Below are 24612 nucleotides of genomic sequence, written 5' to 3' on the forward strand. Positions count from 1 at the left end.
CTGGTAGTAATGGTAGAATCTGTTTAGTAGTTATAGGAGCTTTTCAGCTCTGCTGTCAGAGGAGTTTGTCTTGTAATCTCTGTTTATTTAGAAAGATGACTTTTAAAAGATGGCTCTCTGACTTCTTTCCTTTCACTTCTTCAATGATAACACACATATCTGTTTTGCACACAACTGTATCACACTTTATATTAAGAAATACCTTTTTTAAAAAATCTCTAGTCTGATGATAACTAAGAATAATCATTGAACTAAAGAGGTGGAGGGAGCATATACATTGGCCTTCTGTACAAAAATGTTACTACATCACATCTGCGCCATCTTTTGAAACCACTCTTATACAATTTTAACAATCATGGCTCCCCCCCCCCCAAGAAAAAAACCACCACACCTGGGAACTGTAGTTGGTTTAGAGAGCTGAGAGTTGTCAAGAGACCCCTCCCAGAGCCACAGTTCCCAGCACCCCTAACCAACTACAATTCCCAGAGAAGTCATGTGGATCTTCTCTCAGTCATCATGTGAGTGTGGGGGCTAATTTAATTCAAGAACCACAGTGGTGATAAAGGACTGAAGCCCACCTCATCCAAGCCAAGTTCCCAATCTATATCTCACCCCTACCTGTCATGGCTGCTATTTACTTTTTAGAGAAACCACAGTAGGACCAATCACATGGCATACATCCTGTCTAGTTGGCTCACTTTCTTCCGGCAGCCAGTTCTGCTTCCTGGTTCTCTCAGGGCCCTTCCCTATCAGTTTTGCCTGAATTTTACTACATTTCTCTTGCTAGTGAAGGCCACCAAAGCAAAGTTGCCCAGGCTCCCGGAAAAAATCTGGCACCGTGCCTGAATAATGTTTACAGTTTCCTTGAAAAGACTTTAACCTTCAGGTTTTATTTGCCATTTAATGAAACTTTTCACATATGGAAGTAGTGGGAATCTGTCCAGGCATTTCTATTGTGAGCGGAATAATACAAACACTTAAGGCTATTGCTCAAAAAGAAAAAGGAAAACCTAGCAGTGGTGCATGTTCAAGGTTAATATCTAATGGCAGGGTTTGCATGTGACAGCACAATTGCAAGTGCTTGTGGAAGAGTGACTCATACGCAAAGCAGAACCACAGACCTTGATCACAATAGGCCACACAGAGCTTTGTACTTGATAAGCATACATGCTGAGATTTGTTCTTCATCTCCAGAATAAATCATGAAAATAAGAGCAGCCCTCTGAGTCATACCAACCAACCAGGCATCTATGGAAAGCCCACAAGCTCAGTAGGACTCTCCCACTCATGTTCCTCATCAACTTGTCTTTAGAGGCATACTAGATATGATAGCCATTGTGACTAGTAGACGTTGCTAGTCCTGATGAGGACTCAGGACACTTTCTCAGTGGAGAGCTGACAGTACTTTGTCTGAGGCCCACCCAGCAAGAGAGGACAGTCTTCATACCATCCTCAGACAGAGGATGAGTCCCTTGCACTACCACTGTCATCCCAGCCTCACAAAATTGAAAGACTGTAAAATTAGGCAAGAATCTTTTATTAGAAAGATAGCGCCCACCACACAACCCTACTTGTCAGCCTACATAAGCTTTCTGCTTTGTTCTTTGCTATGACAACATCTTCCAGCAGCAACATTTGTAGAACAGAGCTTGAGCCAGCAAGACCCATTGGAGTTCTCCATGGACCAGTTTTTGCCTGTTCTCTGGGAAAAAGAGCTTTCAAACAGCTTTCCTCTGTTTGAACTGGCCTTACCTATCTTGACTGAAGTTAACCTGCTGATATAAGAGAAATATATAGAAATATATTATAAAGTTTGACATATTCACTGCATTCTGTGTCATTTGCTTTCTGCATCAAAAGAATATATAATCAGGTCACTTCCACCACACTTGAAATGCTTGTCTGTCTTAACCTTTATGGATTATAACAATTCCATTTGAAGATTTCTGATGTATTTATCTGCAGTAATAAAAAATGTATCCAGTGCTTCTAAGTTCCTCTTTATAAAAAGCATGTGTATGGCTTAGCAGTATGTCTCAGTACCCTCATCCAACTGTCAACACCAGCCATCCCTGGGCTCTTCCTTTGGCAAATGAAAAGTCAATCGTCATTTGCTTTTAAGGATGTAACTTGTCTGCTCTACATTGTAGTTCAGGGGTCAGCAACCTTTTTCAGCCGTGGGCGGGTCCACTGTCCCTCAGACCATGTGGGGGGCCGGACTATATTTTGAAAAAAAAATGAACGAATTCCTATGCCCCACAAATAACCAAGAGATGCATTTTAAATAAAAACACACATTCTATTCATGTAAAAACAACAGGCAGGCCCCACAAATAACCCAGAAATGCATTTTAAATACTCATGTAAAAACACGCTGATTCCCGGGCCATCCACAGGCCGAATTGAGAAGGCGATTGGGCAGCATCCGGCCCCTGGGCCTTAGGTTACCTAGCAACTACCTAGCAACTACCCTGTTGTAGTTGCTTATCCTTACCATTAATTATGTGGTTTAGCTTAGTCAAAATTCTACTGGTGCTTACTTCCTACACTTTTGAACACTGCAATTTACTACCTAAATGGGTGCCTGAGGTGCCCGGCACTCCTATGATGAATCAGTTTCAGAAAATAATTAAAGGTCACCATGACCTTACAAAGTAGCCCAGTTTAATTGGGAATGATATCACTCTTTGAGTATCCTGGGGGGAGGGGAGAACAGCATCACATTGAGAAACTTCACAAAAGGAACCATTCACAGCATAATATGAGGGTTCTGTTGTGCTTTTGTACAATTAAAGTTCCATTCCCACTTCAAAAGCACACAACGAAAACCTAAAATTGGTGTTCTGAAACTGCTGCTGTTGTTTCTATTATTGTAATTGAAGGAAGTCTAAAAACGTGACTTCATGGAAGAGAAGAGAAGATTTATCTTACCTCCCTTTCTATTTGTATTTTCCCTTCTAATAGGAACGGATGGCACCTAATGAACAGTAAGGAATGCAATGCAAACACCTTGTAACCAAACACATGCAGAATTAACAGGAATGCTTTATTTCTTGCGTTCTTTGTCTAAAGACGAGAAACACAAAGAATAGCTTTGATCTTCTCTTCTCTGCAGAAAAGTGATAAAGACAATCTTCTGTATAAAAGCATGAGTTCACTTGCAGGGGTGATGGAAGACGTATATTTGATTTTTAATCACCTTGCAAAGAGACGCTAATAATTTTTCAAGGCATATTTGCATATACTAATGGGTGGCTTTAAAAAACCCCATCCCATTATATAGCTAGAGAATTAATCCTCATTCACCAATCACTTTGTCATGCATTGGTATATACAAGATCATTTTCTTTTGGATGATGTGAAAGCATAGAAGCATAGAAAGATGAATTGTGATTCGGTCACTTGTTTTCTTTCCATCTGACTGGGATCTTGTGCAAAAAGAAAAGGCATAGATGTTCAAGTTATTGCATAAGCAGGGCAGTGTCAGATTTAGTGTGGTACAGGCAGTTGCTCCCAGCGGCGTAGCTAGCCGCTTGGGTGCCCGGTGCGGGGCATGCATCCTGCAGCTATGGGCGGGGTGAATCGCCCATGGGGGCGGGGTGTGCTGCATGGAGCCTCTCTGCCGCTTCCCCCCCAGTTGTAGGGTGGCTAAGGGAGAGGCGGTTGGCAGATGCAAGTCCCACGCTGCCATTTCAGACAACGCGGAGCCTGCAGGCGCCCAAGCCACCATGTGACTCCCAGGAGAGACGCGTGGCTCAGGCACATTGCAGGCCCCACGGTAAGTGCCAGCCCCCGTGGTGTGGCGCCCAGCGCCAGCTGCATTTCATTGTGTTTGTTGACTGAAGTAAAAAGTTTCGTGAGCCCAATTTTTTATTTTCTATTTACTGTAGATTCCGGCGTATTAGGCGACTGGGCATATAAGATGACCCCCAACTTTTGCTGTTCAATTTTAGAGTTTTAGAGTTTGAGCGCCACCAGGGGCAGAGCACGCACCCCTCTGCTGCCTCTGCTATCACAGCAGCAGCAGCAGCCTGAGGCAAGGCGTTTGGCGGGCGGGCAGGTTAGCGCCACACTCGGAAGGACTTTCTGCATCCCCTTCTGTGGGGCAGGAGGAGGAGCGATGGCAAAAGGGGTGCACCACCTCGCCGTGGCAGGCTCTTCATGGTGCCCGCGAGCTGCGTGGCCACGGTGGAGGTTGATTCCGGCTCCCAGGGCAGCACCAGGCGGGTGGGCGGGTGAGCACCGCACTCAGAAGACTTTCCACGTCCCCTCCTGTGGGGAGGGAGGAGGAGCAACGACGGAAGGGGCGCCTCTGCTCACTGGCTCCCTCTCCTCCTTCCCAAGGCGTATACCCAGCGTATAAGACAACCACCGACTTTTGGGGTGATTTTCCAGAGATAAAAAGTTGTTTTGTATGCCGGAACATAAGGTATTTATTTTTTAAACTCATATTTTTGTCATTTTGTCACACACACCCTCAGTGACGACATCCGGGGCGGCCCACACCCACCACACCCCCTTCCTCCGCCACTGGTTGCTCCACACAGAGGGCGTGCAAGATAACAACAACAACAACAACAACAACAACAACAACAACAACAACAACAACAACAACATATATTTATATGGGTACCTACTGAGAAGATCCATAAAAAGGCAAGTGTACCAAAAGGTATTATTGTGAAAATAAGAAATATTTGGGGGTTGCCAAATTTTGTCCTCGCTCAGGGTGCCATATTATCAAACTCCATCCCTGGGCAGGGGAAGTAATCTTGGGAAAGAAAAGTTACTGAAGTGAAGATTTCAGAAATAAAAGGGAAAGTGCTATATCTTACTTGAACATCCTTGATTGCTCCTTCTACATCTTCTAAACATGCAGAAGAGAACTGCCTAGGCCCAGGCTTAACACATGGCAATGTGTGTCCATGGAAAGAATTGATGTGATGATGTCTCATCCTCCTAATGAACTTTGTATCAGGAAAACAAAGATATAGCCAGGCATCTTTTCATCTTTTATCATCATATGGGGGGGGGGGGGGGAGGCTGCCACCATGGGTGCACGAGGGAAGACAAGACCAGAGTACTCAGATGTTAACAGTGATCATGTCACAGAAAATCCAGGCCACAGTCCAATGGAGAATTAAGCACAACTAATCTCAGACGCGGGTGACGCTGTGGGTTAAACCACAGAGCCCAGGACTTTCTGATCAGAAGGTCGGTGGTTCAAATCTCCGCAGTGGGGTGAGCTCCTGTTGTTCGGTCCCTGCTCCTGCCATCCTAGCAGTTTGAAAGCACAAAGTGCAAGTATATACAGTAGTACCTCAGGTTAAGAACTTAAATTGTTCCAGAGGTCTGTTCTTAACCTGAAACTGTTCTTAACCTGAGGCACCACTTTAGCTAATGGGGCCTCCCACTGTCGCTACGCTGCCGCTTTACGATTTTTGTTCTCATCCTGAAGCAAAGTTCTTAACCCGAGGTACTATTTCTGGGTTAGCGGAGTCTGTAACCTGAAGCATCTGTAACCTGAAGCATTTGTAACCCGAGGTACCACTGTAAATAGGTACCGCTCTGGTGGGAAGGTAAACGGTGTTTCTGTGCGCTGCTCTGGTTCTCTAGAAGAGGCTTAGTCATGCTGGCCACATGACCCGGAAGCTGTACGCCGGCTCCCTCGGCCAATAAAGCGAGATGAGTGCCGCAACCCCAGAGTCATCCACAACTGGACCTAATGGCCAGGGGTCCCTTTACCTTTTAATCTCAAATATTTTAATGGTATTAAGCATACCTAACTCTCTGACAGATTGTGGACTGTGAGTTTGCATAAGTGTAATTGTTTCCAAACAAAGCATTAAGACTTCAGAAGCTTAGAACTGAACTCCTGCTTCACAAAGGTCTGGCAACACAGCTCCAAGTTAATGCCTAAGCGTCAGCCTTGACTTTGATTTTTTTTTTTCCTCTGGCGAATATAAATGGGTTCTTTTCATATGTTCGATGTTGTCTCTCTTAAACAGTTTTTGAATGATCTCAACTCAGTTTGGATGCAGTCAAAACTTCTACCCACTTGCTTTAATCAATAGTTCTTACTGTTGGAGCACAAAAAAAATCTTTTTTTATTAAGCTTAAAACATGAAAAGAGGTGGGGTTTTATGTACAGTATTCAGTTCTCATGCAGCTTGAAATGAATGACTAAATGTAATCTTTCAGAAAATACAATTTCAACTTTGGTGGATTCACACAGAGGTAACAAGGAGTAACACTGTAGTCAAACTATTGAGCAGTTATCTCCCATCATCTTTTGGGCTTCAAGCCAACCATCAACCTTTTAATTTCAAAGAATAAAAATAAAGCAAGGTTTATTTGCTTCTCAGATAATGGTGCAGTTGTAGAAGAAGTATTGATACATGAAAAGATGGAGAGGGATATTCATGATAATGTGCTGTAAGAGTTGTTGAATGAAGAGTGGCTTAACATAGAAATGCAAACTGAAGAAGTCCCTTGGGTTTCCTAAGAAGCAGCCGCTATGATTTCACCATCCGGGTTTTATTGTGCCTAATGTACTGACTTCTGAGTACTCACAGAAGATTAAAAATTAAAGATTTACATGGATTTGTACTAACTATCAAGGAATAACATTTACACTAAAAACCCAAGTTGCAGAAAACCTTTCAGTGCAATTTGCATGTTGAATGTGTTTTTATTATATTTTACATTATGATCGGCTTTATGGTAAATTTTTTCTGTTTCATTATCTCATTTTCTGTGCATTATTTTTATGTACACCACTGAGAAATGGGCTTAATTAAGTAGTATGCAAATGTCTTAAATTATTCCTTCAAAATGCATTAGTAATATTATAATTCAATTTTGCTTTCTGTCGTAGGTGCCATTTTGCCACATAAAGGGTCAAGGCGTCATTTGCAAAAGGAGAGGCATGCAGTGACAAAGTTGGCATAAAAAGATTATAATCAATATGCTTAAGTCTAATTAATGCATGGAGGGATTAAGACCATAGAGTAAGATGTCCCACCAGGCTTAGCTCAGCTTGGGAGGGACTAAGTAATCAAGCCTTTGTTCCACCTCAGCCTACCTGAGAAGCTCAACATGTGAAGGCTGAACTGGTTCCTCCAAGCTCAGACCATATGATTCTCACAAGCTATTCTTGATTTCCTACACCAAGAATTGAAGAACTTTAATCACTTTGCAACTAAACCAAGTTTTACAACCTTTTCTGAATGCTGAATGGGAAAGCACATGAATCTGACTTTTGGAGACTTCTTAAGTAAAGATTTTTTAACTTACCAAACATTTTGTCTTTTTCTATGCTAGGGGGAAAAGGAAGTTTTGGAACTCACAAGGACATATTTTAAAGGTCTAACAGCCTCTATTTACTTTGCTTTATGTTTTGTGATTTTAGATTTCTGCTGGGGTTCTCTTCCCAAAGAGTACTCGCCCCAAACCTCGATCTTGGCATCCAGGAAATTCTCATTTATATACCAATTTTTTCCTTGCACCAACAAAACCTTCCCTCATGCTTTGGTTTTAGGGTCCTTTGGGCATGCTAAATCCCTCTGCAGGATGCCTGCCTTATCACTGTTCAATGTACTTGAAATCAAGCTGCAGATGGCTTGTGCCACAGGAACCTCCGGCAGTACCCGAAGTCTGAATTTAAAAGGACCTTTATCTTTTTCCTTTCTAAACTTTTCAGCAGCTCCTCTTGCCCTGCACCTCTACTGCATTTACATGTTCAGTTTCTACACACTTTTTAACCTGCAGAAGAGTAAACAGATTTTTTGAGAGAAACTATATATAGCGTTTAAGTTTTCAAATAACCAAATTACAACTCACACTGTTAGGCAGCAAATGTTGTTGCCTTCAGAGGAGTGCTCAGTAACATATGTGAAAGGCCTTTTACAAGCTCAGCACAGCTGCCAGTTGCCATGGGAAAAAAGAAACTGTATCACTTCACTTCCAATGCAATGTTTTCTTAAAAAAATATAATGTGACAATGATGTAAAATTTATTTAATACATTTATGTCTTACCTTTCATCCATCATGTATTTATTCATGTTTTTAATGGCATTTATATCCTACATGATTCTCCCCTTCCTCATTTAATCCCCGCAATAACCCTGTAAGGTAGGTTAGGCTGAGAGTGAGTGACTGGCCCAAGGTCACCCGGTAAGCTTGATGATCGAGCGGGGATTCAAACTCCAGTCTCTCAGGTCCTAGTCTGTCACTCTAACCCATGGGTAGGCAAACTAAGGCTCGGGGGCCGGATCCGGCCCAATCACCTTCTAAATCCGGCCCGCATCTCTGGGTTATTTGTGGGGCATAGGAATTCGTTCATCCCCCCCCCTCCAAAATATAGTCCAGCCCCCCACAAGGTCTGAGGGACAGTGGACCAGCCCCCTGCTGAAAAAGTTTGCTGACCCCTGCCTAACCACTACACCATGCCGTCTTTCATGGAAACCAAGGGAATGTACATGAGTTTCCCAGACAGTCCTCAGGCCAGGCACTAATCAGCCCCAGATCTGTTTAGTTTCAGCAAGAGAGTGGCCTTGAGTACCGGCAGACCTGAGCTTATTGTGAAACGAAACTACAGTGGTGCCCCGCAAGACGAATGCCTCGCAAGACGGAAAACCCGCTAGACGAAAGGGTTTTCCGTTTTTCGATGCGCTTCGCAGGACGAATTTCCCTATGGGCTTGCTTCGCAAGACGAAAATGTCTTGCGAGTCTTGAGATTTTTTTTCGCTCCCCACCCCCTTTTTCTAAGCCGCTAAACCGCTAATAGCCTTTTAGCAGCTAATCCGCTAATCCCTTAAGCCTTTAATAGCCGCTAATAGCCGCTAATAGCCGCTAATAGCCGCTAAACCGCTAATAGCGCTAATCCACTAAGCCGCTAATAGGGTTGCTTCACAAGACGAAAAAACCGCTAGAAGAAGAGACTCGCGGAACGAATTAATTTCGTCTTGCGAGGCACCACTGTAATGTGAAACTAAATTAAGGTGGCCTTTAGAAACGAAAACTAAATGAAAGCAGAATTATTTCACCCCAACCGCACATCCCTATGTAGGATGGTGGATATCAGTGGCAACGAGCCATGATTAACATTATGCTCTGCCTTTGCAGGTTGTGGAGGCAATGCCCTGCTTCCATGTTTGGACTGGAGAGTGTTCTTGTGCTCAGGTCCTGTTTGCAGGGTTTCCACAGGGTCAGCCACAGGGAGAACAGGATGTTTCACTAGATGGGCCATTGGGCTGATCCAGCAGGTTCTTTTAAGTTCTTATGTAGTGATGCCACCAGAGTTAGTATTAATTTACTCAGAATACAAAATCGCCCATCTTACCACATATAGTTGTACTGCCTTATGAACCATTCGGAGGTTTTATTACGATCTGGCAATATATCGATTTTGCTAAATAAATATAAATAAATATTGTGAATATTTACTCACCCCCTCCTCCCAACTTTTCCTCCAGATCAAAATGTAAAGTGAGATGTTAATAAGTTTCTCACCAGCCTGCATCTTTGTAGGCATATGTGAAAAAGCTCTTTAAAGTTAAACTCTCTATTTTCTTTGAAATGCCAGAGTTCTTTAATGTTTATCAACACCATTGAACTGTGTTACTGGATCACATGCCCAACAAAAGCATCCTTTTATTTGGTGTGTATCTTCTCTATTTAGGTCCATTTGTTAGATTGTCTTTTGTAGTTCTCTTCTTTTTATGCTGTCCCTGTACCCCATTCACATCTATCGCCTTTCATTCCCAGATATGTTTGTCTACAGGGGAGCAACAAGATATGCATGTGTGGCACTATCAATTTGCATGCACCAGCTATTGTCAGGAAAAAATATTGTTGCTTTTTTCCAGGCATTAACTGAGGAGGGTTGTCATTGCTCAGCTGATTCTGAATAGCGCCAATAAGAGTTTGCCCAGCACTAGATTTATGTGGTTACTCATTGAGGCAGTCCTTATGCTTTCTCCAGATAGAGTTGGGAGAATCTCAATGTCTCAACAGAAAGGAGGATGGGGACAAAGCTAGAATTAGTTGGTTCTACCTCTGATTGAATCCAGTTTCACCTACTATTGGCTTCCCTGTTTTTTGCCCTACTAGAAGAAGCCATCTTGGATGAATGAATACCAAACAATCTGAAAGGACACCCAAAGAAGTGTGCCTGATCAAAACTCCAATACCGTGATAATGGTCTGGGTCTACCACACTAGAATGTACCGGTAACTATCATCTTTCCTGAGTTTAGTGAATTCAAACGTTTTTGTGTGCTTTAAAAACAGACAGAGGCCTCTGTGGGAGCTTAATCTGCGGCAAGATTTGGGAACTACTGCACTCTCTCCATAGATGCCAAAAGACTCAAATCACAACAGGACAGAAAGCAATTTTCAGGTTCTAGATTCTTGCTATCTGTTATTATTAATTGAATATATATATTTTAAATGGCTTATCTGTCTTTCCCAGAAAGTATGCTATGTGATAGTTCAGTAACTTCAGATTCAATTTCAGAGCATCTCCATGGAGATCACGAAACATTTTTGCTGTAAGGAAGTTCAGGAATCTTTTGGATTTCTTGACTTACTTATGTGGTGAATTGGTCCCATTACAGCAAACTATTGCAAAGAGTACTCCAGACTTGCATTATCTAGCAGTGAGGACTTGAATTTCCCTTTTGGTGCCAAGATTGCTTTACTGACTCTCAAGAGATGTTCTGCTTTTGAAGAATAATATCTTGTGTGACAGTCTAGCAGATGGAGCACCACTTTTGGATCCGTCGTGATTTTATTGAAAGTCTCTATTGCTTTTATTATGACATAGAATTAAAATCAGGTCTGATGCCTGCCATCAAACAAGGGAGGGGGGAGGAAACATAGCAAATATTTTCCAGGGGGATTTTCTGTCAAAGAAAGAAAAAGTAAGTGAAATGCCCACTGCAGTTGTAGCATATGTCTGCGCAAAGGAAAAAACCCCAGTGGTTTCCCCATGATAGGATCCTTAAATACTTGTTTAACCTAGCAAAATGACATATCGCAACAATAACCTGCCTTCCAGGCAACATGCAGAGCTATGGACTGTCACTTTTGCAGGTCCTGCCAGACTCCTTCACGTAGTTTCATTAGAATATATATACCTCTAATTGTCAGCTCTCCAGATGTAGCAATTTAGATGCCAAGGAAAAAATCTGTTTTATTCATTCTCAAGAGCATCATGACAAAGACAGTCTGGAAGCTATGAAACATTTTATAATTGCACGCTGTTTACAACCCATTAAAGAAACAAGCGGATCTCATAGCAAAAGGGGTTTGGGTTGGGATGGCAAACATAATCTTACCCGTGTAAAAAGTTGAGGGCAGGCCAATCTGTTTGCGCTTTGAAGTCTCTTGACCCAACCTGTAGTTGTCTGGTTCTAGGTACCTAGTATCCCATTTTCCTGTTTGCTTTCTCTGCCTACAGAGACATGAGTACTTTGGTAAGGATCCAGAGCAGGCAGCAGGTCCAGTGAAAGAAAAGAGGAGTCTTGGAGAGGATGTAGTTAAATAAGGAATAGTGAAACTACACAGACTCACAACAGGAGGATCAAGGGCACATCAATCTAGAATCGTAGATTTAGAGAATGGCTTTCCCAGAACCTGGGCAGCCTCTACAGATGGCTGTTCAGAATCTGCTTGAAGATATCCAGCAAAGGAGAACCTACTCCTCCTCTAGGTAATTGGTTCCATTGTCAATCTGCTTTTAGAATCAAGAAGTCTAAAGACAGGTGACAGGACACAGGAATAGGCCCCTTTCAGGCTGGCCAGTGGTCTTGTACTGTCCCAGTGTCAAGGCTTCCATGTGTCTTCTGAATAGCTCAGTCGGTTAGAGCATGGTGCTCATAATGCCAAGGTTGCAGGTTCAATCCCATATGGTACAGCTGCATATTCCTGCATTTCAGGGGTTGGATGAGATCAGGCACATCCAACAGGCAGACTGTGATCTGGACATCTGTGGTAGATCACTGGTAGATCACCGGCTCCCCCCCAAAGAAGCTCAACAACTTTGACCAGAACCCCTCAAAACAGGGCTTTTGTTCCTAAAAAACCTCAACAACTTTGACCTGAACCCCAAAAAAGCGGGTAGATCACTGCCAGTTTTTTGGGAGTTGGCCACCCCTGGATTAGAAGATCCCAGGGTCTCTTCCAACTCTACAATTCTATGATTTCTAAGGTTCTACAAAGATGTAGAAAACCTGCAGCACCTCTTCAGGCTGGGACAAAGAGATGAGCTGGGAAATGGCACTAGTATCATACCATCTTCAATGCCTATAAAAATTATCTCTGGCTTCTGCAGAAGGAATTCAGCCAAAGTCTGTACAAGGCAGCAATCAATCGCGTTTCTTTTCATAATTTGTGCAGAGTCAAAGGATTCTGATGGATGTCCTCAGACTTTCCTGCTTTGCTCACATATTCCTCATCATTTGAACAAGCAATTTCAAGTCTTTGTGCTGAAATGTCACCATATCTTTTCCTAAGAAAAGCTTCAAAATTGTACCCTTTATTATTCATTTAACAAATGGGCCATGTAAAATTATTTTCATTCGTTCTTTTCTGTAGGTCTGGTGCAGTGTGTGCTGACCATCCATCTCCAGAATTGTTCAGGTTTTCCACCAAATTGCTTCAATCTGCAGCTTTTGAAATGAGACTTCAAGGTAAACTTAAACCAGGTATGGTTCACCAGCATCTTGTAGAGACACATATTTTTGACTGGACTTACCTTGACCCATAAGATTGGACCTGTTATTGCTGAATTTCTGATTTTATTCTATTGCTATTATACCGTTTTGCTGCTTTATATGTTGGTATCTCTGCTTTTATACTGTTTTATTGTTTTGGTGTTGCATTTTTGTATCCCGCCTAGAGATTTTTAAATATTAAGTGGTTTAGAAATGCTTTAAAATAAGTAAAAATAAAATAAATAAACTTAGGGGAGCCACAGGCTCTCCATCTCTGATTTAAGATAAACCAAAGTATCCTGTGAATTGACTATAGATTCACACATGCTAGCATTCAGACTTGCACCATTGCATTCAAAACTGGACAAAGATAAAATCAATTTGGAAAAACTTTTACTGAGTAGTCCTATGGCCATTTCTGCCTGTAATTCGTTATTTAAAATTATCAACAAATATGGAAATGTATTATTAAAAATTTATTGATCTGTAAAGAATAATTTAAGGGAATGATTGTGAACATTCTGCTGATCCCATTTATGCATCTCTCCTTCCTTAGACAAATCTCATTCTTGGCTCAAGTCAAATCCACAATATATTAATTATGCTATAATTCCAAATAGATGAGTTAATTATATTTTTCCAATGTGTTTAATCAGAGTGTTTTATTGCCTGATATGCTTTACAAGATCTTAGGTGCCAGGCTGATGCTGTGAGTCACCGCAAATCTTCCATGCCTAGCTGCAGACTTCCTTGTGGGGTTAGCTGTGAGTTGGGGTTTTTGTTGTTGTTTAGTCGTTTAGTCGTGTCCGACTCTTCGTGACCCCATGGACCAGAGCACGCCAGGCACTTCTGTCCTCCACTGCCTCCCGCAATTTGGTCAAACTCATGCTGGTAGCTTCAAGAACACCATCCAACCATCTCATCCTCGGTCGTCCCCTTCTCCTTGTGCCCTCCTTCTTTCCCAACATCAGGGTCTTTTCCAGGGAGTCTTCTCTTCTCATGAGGTGGCCAAAGTATTGGAGTCTCAGCTTCACGATCTGTCCTTCCAGTGAGCACTCAGGGCTGATTTCCTTAATAATGGATAGGTTTGATCTTCTTGCAGTCCATGGGACTCTCAAGAGTCTCCTCCAGCACCTCCTCCAGTTGGGGTTTTAGCTAAAGTAAACTAAAAGATTGTGAGTCTTACATTAAATCATACCCTGGAGACCAGGCTTTAATCACATAGTACATTTCACAAGGGAGGAACTGATCAATATATATGAAACAGAAAAAAGGGGAAATAATGAAGGAATGTATACAAGAGTAGACAACAGTTGCTGGGAGAAAGTCAGGCAGGCCAAAGCTTAGAATGAGCTCAGGCTTGCAACAGAGGTTAAAACTAATCTTTTTCAAAAGTTTATTTGGCAAGAAGAAGAGTAAACAGGCAGTGGGTGCTCAGTATGGAGAAGACAGAAAAATGCTATTAGGTAACAGAGAGAAGGCAGAACTACTCAACACCTACTTTGCACAAAAGGAAAACGGTGTCCAACCTGGTGATAACTGAATATATGATACAAGGAGGGAGCTGCAGCCCAAGGTAACTACTGAAGAGAGGTAACTACTGGGTAACTACTGGGTAACAAGGTAAATACTGGGGAGAGAAGACCCAGGTAACTACTGATCGGTTAGCTTGACATTAATACTAGGAAAAGTCCTAGAACAGATAATTAAACTGTTAGGCTGTGAGCACTTAGAAAGGGATGTTGTGGTTACTAAGACCCAGCACGGATTTCTCAAAACAAGTCATGCCTGACAAATCTCATCTCTCTTTTTTATAGAGTTACAAGTTTATTGGATCAGGGGAATGCTGTGGACGTAGTGTATCTTGATCTAATGTATCTACATGGAAGATGGAACAAGGTTGTTTTCTCTTGGTCCAGAGGCTAGGACCCAGACGCATAGAGAAATAAAAGTAGTATAACGTCAGGAAGAATATGAAACATTGAGTGGATCCAGACAAATAAAATAAACTGAATTAGATCATCTAAACAATAATGAAAAGACAAGTTTTTTTAGGTTTTCTTAAATGCCAGAACTGAAAGGCTGTAGCAACTGTTTTACGTCCCTTTCCCTTTCTAGTTATTAAGTTATTGAGCAAAGCAAACTAGAAGAGAATTCATCTCTTGAAGAGCTTTATTGAAGACTGATGTTAATGCTGACCCCAATTTTACTTTCTTCGTATACAAAGTTAACTTGCTTTAGCTGTCAAAAGCTACTAATACAATCCACAACAAGAAAGTACACACTGTAACATTGTCATTTCTATAGACTAGGTGACAATTGCTCTGTCGTTCTATAGATGTGCTAAATGTAGAGATAGTCTTTGCCCCCACCCCCAGGAGAGCTCTTTTACAGGAAAACCTTTTAATACTTTGCCATCTTGTTCAATGACATCAAGCGCAGATACCCATCACCTTTTCCAAACGGTAGTTTGGTTTTCCATAGAAATATCTATTCAAGTACTGACCGAAGATGACCCAACATACCACATGAGACCTGAAAAGATCACAGAATGGAGATTTGCAATATGTCTGTGGGTCATGTATTATTGGTTGGAGTCTCGTTATTATAATCAAAACCATCTTTTCTCATGCTTTTTACTCTCTTTTATCAATACCACAGAATAGCAGAATTTCCTTTATATTCCACAAACTATGCACTAATTTAGTTAAATAAAACTCAAGTTGCCATTTGAAATAGCACAGTTCTATATATTATTCCAGACATCATTTTTCAAGACTGGATTTCTGTAAATGCCCGTGTTTTTTTTTACCATGAAATATCTTTTTAAACTGCCATGGGAGTGATAACATTTTCACCTCCAAATGAAATATATATGCTAATCTATTACAGATTCAGAGATATTTGGAGCACCAGAAGTCTACATAGAGAGTATTGGCTTTTATGCCAAACGTATTTTCAGCTACCAAGAATGCTAGCTTTAAAATGACCAACTTTATATCTATATCCATCCTTGCAGACCACACCTCAAGCAAGGGCTCCATATACATGTACGGAGCTCCAGTAAAGGAGGACAGGTCCATGTTCTCCAAGGAATGTGATAGTGGAAGAATGCCAGGTGTGTCCTACTAGAGCTCCATGCCCAGTGATCACTAGGATGGGGTGAATAGTATTAAGTATATATGCAAAATAGTATATATGCAAAATACTTTTGAATGCTGGAGCCGATTTTGCCATGGGAAATTAACCTGACATTAGGACAATTGGGGGAACAATTAAGAGGTATTTCAGCACTGATGTTCACAGTCGGCATCAACAGAAAGGAGTAAAATGAGCAGAACACGACAAACAGGAAACTGTTAATTAACATTAAAAAGGAACTTTTCTGAATGGAAGTTACATTTGAGTAAATATCATGGAAAAATATTTTTCCACTACAAAGGAAATTGCTGGATAATTTAATATGATGGAAGTGTGTGTGCATTTCCATTTTAATTTTGCTTCCATCTTATCCCCAGCAATGTTAAAGGAGATGAGTAATTATATAACATTTAGGAAACATCTGAAGCTTTTTAAGGTATGGAGAAGCTTTTTAAGGTTTAATGTTTTACTATGTTTTTATATATGCTGGAAGCTGCCCAGATTGGTTGGGGCAATGCAGTCAGATGGATGGGGCACAAATTATTATTATTATTATTATTATTATTATTATTATTATTATTATTCAGAAGCAACCTATAGCTCTAAAAAGAAACTGGTGATCCATCCTATTTGTTGTAAAATCTAGCCTAATTATTATTCTCATATATATTGTTTTAAATGCCAACTACAATTCAAAGATATATTCTTACAGGACAAAAATTATAATTTCGCATTCAGTTGTCTCTGTTCTGTCCATTAATAGGTACTTATGAAAATGCATGATAACAGATTGGTATCTCCTGCATCACCCAACAGCTACTAAAAATATGGAGCAGTGGGAAGGAAATATACAACGTGATGGCATTACACAACATGTTTCCTTAAATTCATATTGTGGGGAAGAGGAGGGAGAATTCAGAACAGTGGTACCTCGGGTTACCAATACTTTGGGTTACTAACCTGGAAGTAGTACCTCAGGTTAAGAACTTTGCCCCAGGATGAGAAAAAAAATCGCGTGGTGGCGGTGTGGCAGCAGTGCAGTGGCAGAAAGCCCCATTAGCTAAAGTGATACCTCAGGTTAAGAATGGTTTCAGGTTAAGAACGGACCTCTGGGACGAATTAAGTTTGTAACCCGAGGTACCACTGTATGTGGTTGCCACATCATCATCACCCAACCCTGCCTATACCCCTTCATCTGTTTAATGAAGTTTGGGCAAATCATCCGAATTCTCTTGCTATCCTCAGCATATTATCAAGCATGTGTTTGGAAGGCAGTTATCAAGTGTGACTCACTGTATCTGTTTCCAAGAGGATCTTTAAGCAGTAGTACTTTTTGTAAGTGTTTTGTTCCATTTCTGTGGGACATAATCACAAGAAGCATTACAAAGTATTACAGTCCTTCCTGCAGATGGAAATTCATTTGTCTCCATATGTGACTGTTTTGATCCTCAGTTCCTGAGAATAAGAAAATTAGAACTATATTTTAAAAGAAGTATGTATTTTCCATTGTGTATCAATGCCAGTTTCAAAAGTTAGATCTAAATAAGATCCAAAATTTTAAAAAGCACATAATAAGCATATTTTCTGGGAAGTTTGAAGGAGAAATGGAGGAAGGGCACTTGAAAGCCTTGAACAAGGTACTTTCCTACCTGCCTTAGCTGAAAAGGTAGGAGCATGCCTTCAAACACCCCCTCCACTCTTCTCCTTCAAATCTCCATGTAAACTGTTCCCACTGCCTCTGCCATCAATGCCTTCCTTGAATCATAGCAGGGAGGGCTAACTACTGCTTCCCTTCCTCCATGGGATATGTGGGTCCTCAGGTGGATTTAGTTTCTTCTACAGTTCAGGAGCAGGAATACTGGCTGGCCCAGGTTTGAAGTAGAAATGGGCATGTGCAGGGACTGAAGATGTGTTTCCATCTGCCCAGATGGCAGATGGAACCACACTTTGCTAATAAAAGCAGGAACTGGGAGCTTGAAGTTCCCAATTGCTCCTTTGAAGTCCTGCTCTTACCTGCCCCACACCTGACATGAAGGTTTCCTGAAAATGGCCATGTGGGTCAAATAGGGAGGTGTGGAAGTTGAAGGTTCTCCACCCTGATGTAAAAAATATGTGCACACTTCAAATATCAAAACACAATCCAAAATAGATAATTTTAACACTAATTGAGTTTGCACTTAGCATGGAAATCAATTGGACCTGGAAATCCTTCTCTTTAGTTACTAGACCAGGCATAGGCAAACTTGGCCCTCCAGATGTTTTGGGACTACAACTCCCGTCATCCCTAGCAAACAGGACCAGTGGTCAGGGATGATGGGAGTTGTAGTCGCAAAACATCTGGAGGACTGAGTTTGCCTATGCCTGTACTAGACCATAACCCTTCAAAATTATTGCAGACTTAGTGACTGTTCCAACAGCAGTGTTTTGCCTTCTCTGGAAGTCTGCCACTGTAGATCTCCAAGTACACTGAATCTCCACCCTCAGGGTTGCTTTTTTTGGTGTGGGAGGGGGAGAATATAAATTCAAAGATTAGGAGCATGAACAACAACAACAAAAACTACAAACAATCCAAATGTATGTCAAACAGCTCCTTAATGTGACAGCTCCTTAATGTGACAGCTTTACTAAATCCTGGATTTATTGGTGTTTAAGAATTGGTTCTAAAACATTAAACAGAAAGTTAATAAAACCCACCAAAGTGGCATTGTCATTTTGAAGAAGAGCAGAACTTAAACATGACTTGTTAGAGCTTAGAAAGCATGGGCCGGTAAGAGGATCATGTGTGTGCTAGCCCTGATGATGTATTATGTGGCGCATTAGGACAGGGATGGGGGACTTGTGGCCCTGCAGAATGAAGTTGGATTCCAACTGGCATCCCCATTGGCCATGCTGGCTGATCCTGATGGGACTTGGAATTCCTATCCTTAAAGTAAGAGTTGTCCCAAGCATAACTGGCTGAACTCTCTCATTCTAGAGCAATCTGTATCCTGCTAAGGGGGGAGGAAGATCCTAACACTTCAGAGGCAGAATTGTGCCCCAAAGTTGCTAAAAATCAGTGGCACAGCACTTATTTTTGTCTACCCTGTAATCTGGTGAAATGAGGAAAGAGTTGGGGAAGAAGCTGGCAAGGGAAGGAACATTTCACTGGTTAAGGACAGCTTTGTCAATAAGCACCTCACTTTGGGAGGAGAGGGGCAGAGAGAAGAAGCAGACCAGGAAGGCACATTAATATTTGAAAACAAAATAGCCTCTGGGGTTCTATTTAGTATCTCACTGCTTTTTTGTAGCAAGCATCAGGCATCCATCTCAAGAAGTGTATTTAATTTATGATGTATCAAAAGGAAACGAATTGTGCTATTGATCTTGACTTTAGAAGGGAACTTAAGACAACCTTTTTAAAAAAATTAATGAGAAGCGGGAAAGCCACAATGAGGAGGTGAACAGAATATGGTTGGATTGTGTTTCAGAAAGCGTTCTGCTGTTACTCAGAATAGCTGCTCTTCGTCAGTTATAGAAATAATTGTTGAAATAAGATAATGCTGTTTAACACAATCTATCCAACTTCCAATGTACTGCACACAGTTTTAAACTTAGGCTTGTGTGGAAGAATGTGGCAGAAGGTGAGTCAAGCCCTAATTTGCATTTTATTTCCCAAATGTAACACTGAATAAATTTACTTGAACAATTGTTCAGAGAAACTTGTCAACTGGTAATGGTGTTCCTGTAGAAACTGGCGTCTTTTTCCATGTATAAGACGCCCCCATGTATAAGACTACCCTTATTTCTTTCAGCCCCAAATTAAGAAAACAAAACCGTCAAATAGAAGTGAAAATCTGGATGATCTGTGGTGGCAGGTTTATCTTTTTGGGGGCAATTGCCTTCAAAGTTTCCAGCATGAGGTGCACTGTGGTGCAGAAGCAAAGGCAGCAGTTGGGGCACCACATGCCCCCCCCCCCTTGGTGGCAGCTGCTGCTGCTGCTGCTGCAGGGAAGCCATAGAAAAGAGGCTCCCAAGCAGGTTACCAAGGAAGAGCGGGGTGTTATGTACTGAGTTGAATAGGATCCAAAAGGCAGCAGTCTGATTGGTCCTAGAACAATAGGATTCAGAATGCTGCAGTCTGATTGGTCCGAGAACAATGCAGCAGTATGACTGGTCTGCAGGAGCCACCCAATCCAGCTCCAGGTGGAAGTGAATCCACAACCTGATTGGCCTACAGGAGAATCCCTGAATTAGCCAATCACGTGCGGCCCATTGTGTAAATAATGTATATAAAGCAGATATTTTGGGGAAACTTTCATTCCTCACTACTATGAGCTGAATAAAGAGCATGAAATCCACACTCGACTCTGAGTATATTTCACGGGAGAAGGCAGCGGCCACTCTGCGTGGGCCATGCCATCGAGCAAACTAAGATGAGGAATGTGGTGAGCAGGCTTGGGAAAGAAGGGGGGGGGGGAATAAAGGCAAGGAGAGGTGGCTGAGGCAGCTCTCAGCAGCGGCGGTGGCCGCTGCTCTTGCTCCCGTGGTCAAGCCAGTGGGGGCTTCAGGAGGCGAGCCAGTGGCCAGCTTGCAGCTCAGAGGGGGAGGAGAAAGGGGGGGAGGCAGCAGGAGGGACAGCCTTAGCCTGCCCCAAGCCAAAATCCCGGACATATGCTTAAATATTATAAAAATCGCCCCAGATGCCCATGTTCCGTGTACAAGACAACCCCCAATTTTTTACTTTTTTTTTAGCAAAAAACCTAGTCTTATACCCAGGAAAATATAGGAATATCATCAGGGAAGAAGGGAACAAAAGGGGTTTAGACTATCTGTCAAAATGATAGCTATCACTTTGGTCCCATCCTATGAGCTTTGGTGCAGTCATTATGTTTCAAATCCAGATATTCATGTTGTTTTATTCAGTTTTAGTGAACAAAAAAAATGCATTCTACATTCTTTTTTCAATATTTTCTGATCATCTGTATCCAGTTCCTCAGAAATAGATTCTTATAAGAAATATTACGGCTATTTATTTCCACATTTAGGACTATTTATTTCCCACACTGAATTTCCTAGCTGTAGCTATGCCCTCTGGGATGACCTAGAAGTAGTGAAGCATAGATTTTCGATATATTCATACTATATTTGACATTAAAGGCCCATGAGTGACCTCTTAACTTGGCTATCCTCAATATGACTCAAAAGCTAGCACAAGCCTGTCAGAAAATGCTTATAGGATGCATAAACTGGCATTTTCATCAAGCAGACAATATACCTTTGCCTGCATAAACAAATTTGACTTTAGTCGATGCTGCCAGCCTCACTGTCTTTCCTATAAAAGAAAACAAGTTCACCAACTTTATCATACAGCAGCTTAGGCCCCAGAAAAACTTTTAAAAAGTAGATTCCAGAAAATGGTAAGTCGTATTTCAACATCAGAAAACCAGTCTGATGTCATCAGAGGTGGGGAACCATCTCACCCAATTGGCCATCCCATCTAGAGCTGATGGGAATACAAGTCCCAAAATATCTAGAGGGCCACAGGCAGTCCTTTTTTTCTGGCAGAATGCTCTGATATGCAGTTCCATGACTTTTTTCTTTCCCAAAATCAGAGCCTCATGCCTCCTTCCCAAAGCCTGGGAAGCTTCTATCTGGTTTAGGGAGGGAGAGACAATGATCTGGCAGTGTCCAAGAGCCCTCCCACCTTCTTCCCAAAGCCCACCTGGAGGCAAGAGAGCTGCAGGATCCTGTCAGAGGCCTCACTACAATTAATCCAGAATGTGGCAGCTAGACTGATGACTGGAAGTGGCCTCCAAGACCATATAACACCAGTCCTGAAAGACCTACATTGGCTCCCAGTATGTTTCCGAGCACAATTCAAAGTGTTGGTGCTGACCTTTAAAGCCCTAAACAGCCTTGGTCCTGTAGACCCGAAGGAGCGTCTCTACCCCCACTGTTCAGTCAGACACTGAGGTCCAGCGCCGCAGTTCCCTCACCGCAGTAAGTGAGGTTATAGGGAACCAGGCAGAGGGCCTTCTCAGTAGTGGTGCCTGCCCTGTGGAATGCCCTCCCATCATGTGTCAAGGAAATAAACAACTACCCGGGTTTAGAAGACATCTGAAGGCAGCCCTGTTTAGGGAAGTTTTTAATGTTTGATGTTTTATTGTGTTTTTGATATTCTGTTGGAAGCCGCCCAGAGTGGTTGGGGTATAAGTAATAAATTAGTAGTAGTAGTAGTAGTAGTAGTAGTAGTAATAGTAGTAGTACACCTCCTTCCCAAAGCCCAGGAAACAATGCAGAGCAATGGAAGGCAAATTCATGTGCAGAAAAGAGATACGGAGGGCGATTTGGATGCTGCCAGGTAAGGTGAACCCTTTGCCCCCTTCTTCTGTCCCAGGTTCCATTCATCTTGAAAAGGCATGAGATGCTCCTCCCAGACTCAAAGGGCATGGGAGGACACTGTGGTGCCCATTTGGGGGAGATCATTAGAAGCACCACAGGGCTAGGATCAGCCTGCACAGGACATCCTCAGGAGCAGTGCTAAAATGCTTGAAAGAAAACATGCATATTTGATATTAAAAAATGACAGGAAATATTATTTTAAAAGTTATTCTTGTTAAAACATCTCACATCTATAATCCTGTCTGTGAGTTATTCCAGGTGTTTATAAGGATTCAATGGGACTAGTATTTAATGAAGGACTATGACAAATCTGTACCCTGTTACATGTTCTTCTTATGCCCCATTAAAAAGTTCACAACTAGTCTTAGAGTTGCTGCCTAGGATTTAAATTATTCCTTGAAACAGAGAAAAATGTTTCTAAATCAGTTGGCTCAAAATCCCACAAGGCAAAGGGAAGCAGGAACGGACATGTATCAGAAGAATAAAAGCATCTAAATAATTGGCTTTTAAGAATAAGATAGCTGGGGGGAAATTGACTTCCAACACATGTAAAAACCCATTTGCCACCTTTCAAAAACCCAGCTGAGATTATTTCAAAGAAGTGAACTTAGGAAAAATATCTAACTCCACAAAGCAGCTACCTTTATTATCACCCTTGTTTAAAAATACAGTTATTAAGTATTGACTACTTCTGGATCAATCCATGCCCCCACCCCTGAATGATAGAGATATATTTTGACAGGACAATTTTCTTGTTTCACAGAAGATCTTGAGTAAAACTCCCTGAAAATTCGGAGGGCTGATATGCCCCCATTGCATTCTCTTCATTTCATTTTCCTCTGTTATGCTCTCAGGATTTCTTTCTCTTTGTTCTAATATTTTTCCCTTTTATTTTTCATTCATGTCGTCTTTACAACTGCATTGTTTTCCTCATGTATCTCTCTTCTTGACAAGAGCTGTGCTATTTTTCCTTCTTCCATTTCCCTCTGAGCCAAAGGCTAGGGTAGAAAAAAAGATCACAAACTCCCGTTGTGTCTCCTTGGTCTTACAGTCTTGTTTTTTCCTTGTATGCCTTTCTTAAAAGTGTTCTGTATTTTGCCTTCTTTTTAACCTCTCACAGAGGACAGGGCGTTGAACTTGCCTTTTTCATGCCTCCTACTCTGTTTTATAATCGTCAATGTTCCTTCCTCCCCCCCACCAACTATGAACTCAAAATGAACATTGAGAACTTCAAGTGGGCAACAATTCAACTCCCTTGAAAATTGAGGTTAACTTCAGGTTGTTTGTTACAGCTCTTGTGACTATTTTTGAGGTTAGTTCTTTAGCTGTTCCCAAGTAAAGCCCTTTACTGTTTCCACAGGAAATTCTCTGAGGCTTCCACTGCAATTTGCACTTATCTTTTGTTCACCTTTCCACATAAAAATACTGCATCAGTTCCCATTTTTTTCTCCATGTGTTGTTCACAAGGAAAAGCATGTTGTTGTTTAAGAAGGGAACAGGTTTCTTAATGGATTCTTCAAGGGCAAAGGATTATTTTCTCATGCCCCCACACTTGAAACATGTGTTATTTCTCCTGAACAGATTCTGTTATTTACCAGAGATAAATTATTTCCCATTTCTGTGGCAATCAACGTGCTATTTCCATTAACAGTACACAATGTTCTAGTAATATTTGGAAAGGGACTATTCTCTGTAAGTATTAAATAAAAAAAGTTAATGGAAAGAAACTGAGGAATTTCAATCAGTTATGACAACTGTTGATCTCAAGATACAGTAATTACATATTTGGAGGCAGAGGTTTCATGAGTCGAACCATGGATGGTAATGATCCTACTTGAGATGTTCTGTGAACCTTTAGTTTCATCCCTTGAATTCCTGCCTATCTAATCACCCAATATTTCTTTTATTCATTCTATTCCCAAGGAGCCCAGCTCCCTCTTAACTTCTCTATTTTTTCTACGTGACTCCAAAACACATTTTATTTTCCTCATCCAGTCTCCAGTTAGCTCTCCCTGTATGTTCTGTACTGAGTACCATACTATTTACTAAGGGGATCTTCAACCTACCCTAATTTATATGTATTTGAACTCTGTCGTTGGGATGTTTTGCTTTGCTGAAACAAGGAAGGAGCTAATTTGATGGACTGCCCCTTACCCCTGCAGCTCCTTGTGTCCGTTCCACCAAAAGAACTGCTCCAGAGGGTTTGGGAAGCTTCTAGAACAACATAGGAAACAGTCCAGGGGCTTTCCAGATGTAACAGGAAATCACAATGTGGTGCAAAACAAGAAGAGGAATACTTTCCATTGTGGGGGTAAATGATTCACATATAAACCTTAGTTGATGGTTTGTTTGTTTGTTTGTTTGAATGTAT

General features: G+C 41.5%; 1 long non-coding RNA gene across 1 annotated transcript; it reads left to right on the forward strand.

Moving 5' to 3' along the window:
• Positions 1-10264: 10264 nt before the first annotated feature.
• LOC310670926 lies at positions 10265-12755 on the forward strand. The gene is made up of 3 exons (XR_014507648.1): positions 10265-10402; positions 11465-11716; positions 12601-12755. It is a non-coding gene; the product is annotated as an uncharacterized lncRNA (long non-coding RNA).
• Positions 12756-24612: the final 11857 nt, after the last annotated feature.

Source organism: Podarcis tiliguerta (assembly GCF_965153285.1).
Source record: "Podarcis tiliguerta genome assembly, chromosome: 1".
NCBI classification, from domain to species: domain Eukaryota; kingdom Metazoa; phylum Chordata; class Lepidosauria; order Squamata; family Lacertidae; genus Podarcis; species Podarcis tiliguerta.